Raw genomic sequence first — 3,286 nt, 5'->3', positions numbered from 1 at the left:
TTCTGAGGCCATCTCATAGATCAAAATGCTCACTTGATGTCTCCACTCAGAGGTCTTAGCCTCTCCACGTAGAGGCTCCTCAAAATTAACATGATCAAAATAGAATTTATGAAAATCCCCACCAAACTGCTTGTCTCCCATTGTTCCATGTTTACTGAAATGTCCCCAGGCCTCAGCTTGCTCCCTTTAGCCTTCAACACTTATGTCCACTCAACCGGTAAGGTCCATTGACTCCCTTGAGTTATTTTTATGTTTTTAAAAAACAGCAACAAATGATAAAATCTCTGTTTTTCTTGTCACATAAGGTTAGAGAGTATATTGAAAAATAGGCATAAGTCTATGAAGAAGTGTTATCAATTGTCCACTTGTCTGGCTTGCCAATAAAAAGTATTTTAAGTTTCTTTTTAAAATTTTATCTTACAATAAGGGAAAATATATGATGTCTATGAAATATATCAATTATCAGATGTTGTTTCAGCTTCCAGCAGATTCCTCTTCTGTTTAGTTCCTTCACCGTTCTCTTAAAAAATCCAATTTTTTAAATAGAATGCACTGAACTTATCTTATGGCCAATGTAAATCTTGCTTGTCTAAGCAGACATAAAGAATTCTGTAGCAATCATTCTTGTAAAATATTTTTGCTGATAATATCATGTTTTATAATTTGAAGGTTTTTTTGAGCAATATAATTATGGAAGGTATTTTATAACCAGTCATGTGCTGTGATAGCTGGATCATATTAAAATGAGTTTAAACAAAATTAATAGGAATATGATTATGTAAAGTTTGAAAAGTGTTATCTACTATAACACTCATTTTCAAGTATTAATAGTTTTCTTAAAGCTGTATTTTCGCACAGAATAGAACTTAGATTTCAAAACACATTTGAGAAGTCAGTAAAAATACTTTCAGTAAATTATGACCCAGCAATATTTGTGTAAGCATGAAAAAAGGTCACAAGTCTGCATACCAAGCTGCACAGACTTGATGAGGGCAGAGGTTGCACCCATCTTCCTTATGACTATATTGGATGCCTGGTACAGGGCTCTGGCCATAGCAGTCCTCAGGAAATACTTGCTATATCACTGGACACATGTGAAAGAGTATGATGCCCACATGTCTATATGGACTAAACATTGACGCTCTAATGGCATATTTCACTTCCCTCCGGACATGTCACACATCTTTATAATCTACTGGGAGAGTTGTTGTCATTGGTCAGTCACTAAATTCTGTCTGACTCTGCGACCCCATGGACTGCAGCATACCAAGCTCCTCTGTCCCTCATTGTCTCCTGGAATTTGCTCAAACTCATGTCTATTGAGTAGATCATGCCATCCAACCATCTCAACTTTGGCATCCCCTTCTCTCCTGCCCTCACTGTTTCCCAAAATCAGGGTCTTTTCCAATGAGTTGATTCTTGGCATCAGGTGGCCAAAGTATTGGAGGGTCAGTTTCAGCATCAGTCTTTCCAATGAATATTCACAGCTGATTTTCTTTAGGATTGACTGGTTTGATCTCCTTGCAGTCCAAGGGACTCTCAAGAGTCTTCTCCAGCATCACAGTTTAAAAGCACCAATGTTTCAGTGCTCAACCTTCTTTATGGCCCAACTCTTACATCTGTACACGACTACTGGATAAACCATAGCTTTGACTATATGGACCTTTATTGATGAAGTGATGTCTCTGTTTTCTAATTCACTGTCTAGATTTGTCATACCTAGGGTATCATACTTAGGTTTGTCATACCTAGGATATGGTTCTCAAATTTCAGCATCATCAGAATCAGCTAAAGATGCTATAAATATTAAAACATTGGGTGCTGAGCCATGCAGCACACAATTTCTGCATCTGCGACAGGACCTGAGAATTTGAATTTTTAACAAATGTCCAGGTGATACTGATGCTGCTGGTCCAGGAATCCCACCTTGACAACCACTGACTCATGGCATTATCATTTACATAGGATTCAGTATTATATTTAGCATATGGAGAAGGATACAGAAGGAGCAGTAGCAACAGAATAAACTCATTGCCATCCTTTTTGGATTTTATGTGTGTTACACCCCACACTCAAATAAGTGAAAAATAAGTTGTGCAAAATAAAAGAGAAAAAAAAGTCAAAAGTTAAGGTTTTTGGATTTTGAAAAGAAGCACCGTGGTCTCTTTATTATACATGTTAAGTACCGAGACCACATTTTAAAAACATTTTGCAAAAGTGCATGAAATAGTATCAATAGATATTTGATTTTTCTCAGTGTATACTAACTATCAATTTGGCATCAGGTGGCCAAAGTATTGGAGTGTCAGTTTCAGCATCAGTCTTTCCAATGAATATTCACAGTTGATTTGTGCTAAAGCACAACTAGGATTTTCAGTCTAGACAGGATGACATAGACTTATTTCACCCTGCTTCTCCCAACTAAGGACAACTGCAATTCCTGGAAATTATGCAAGAGGCAAATGACAGGGAACTCTGAAAGGTGGTAAGAGGAGAGAGGAAGGTAAACTAATGTAGGCCCCCAGGGCTGAAGGAACAACACGGCAGCAGCAGATTAATGAATTCTACCAAAATAACACAGCATAAGCTCTGAAAATTAAACTGTCATTGGAACCACAATCTGCAAAGTAGGTAAGTACCAGGGCAGTGAACCTAAATAGGGTAATCTGCTAAAACAAAAGATTTAAATAGGACATGGAGTTCCCTAACATAACAGGCGAAATGTCCAGAGTACAAGGAAAAATAACCCGTCATGCCAAGAACCAAGAAAACCACAACTTGAGAAAGACAAGCAACTGATCGTAGCACCAAGATAAATCAGATGTTTTATCTGACAGTGATTTTAAAGCCGTCATCATAAAATGCTTACGTGACTATGGGCTCAGTGGCTCAGTTGTGTCCGACTTCTTGTGACGCCGTGGACTCTGGCCTCCAGGCTCCTCTGTTCATGGGATTTTCTAGGCAAGAATACTGGCGTATGCTGCATTTTCCTTCAGGGGATCTTCCCAGCCCAAGGATCAAACCCAAGGCCCCTGCATTGCAAGCGGATTCTTCACCCACGGAGCCATCGGACTTAGATAATCAGTTATTAATTTTCTTGAAACAGATGGAAAATAGAATTTCAGCAAAGAAATAGAAACTATGAAAAATTAACTAGAAATTATGATAACGACGAAAGCAAGAACAAAGCCACAAACAAAACAGACAAATAACAATGACAACAACAAACCTATCTGGATAGGCTTGATAGTAGAGTGCAGATGACAGGGGGTAGGATCAATGAGCT

This window comes from Oryx dammah, unplaced genomic scaffold (genome assembly GCF_014754425.2).
Source record: "Oryx dammah isolate SB20612 unplaced genomic scaffold, SCBI_Odam_1.1 HiC_scaffold_10, whole genome shotgun sequence".
NCBI lineage: Eukaryota > Metazoa > Chordata > Mammalia > Artiodactyla > Bovidae > Oryx > Oryx dammah.
Note: the sequence above shows the minus strand (reverse complement) of the source record.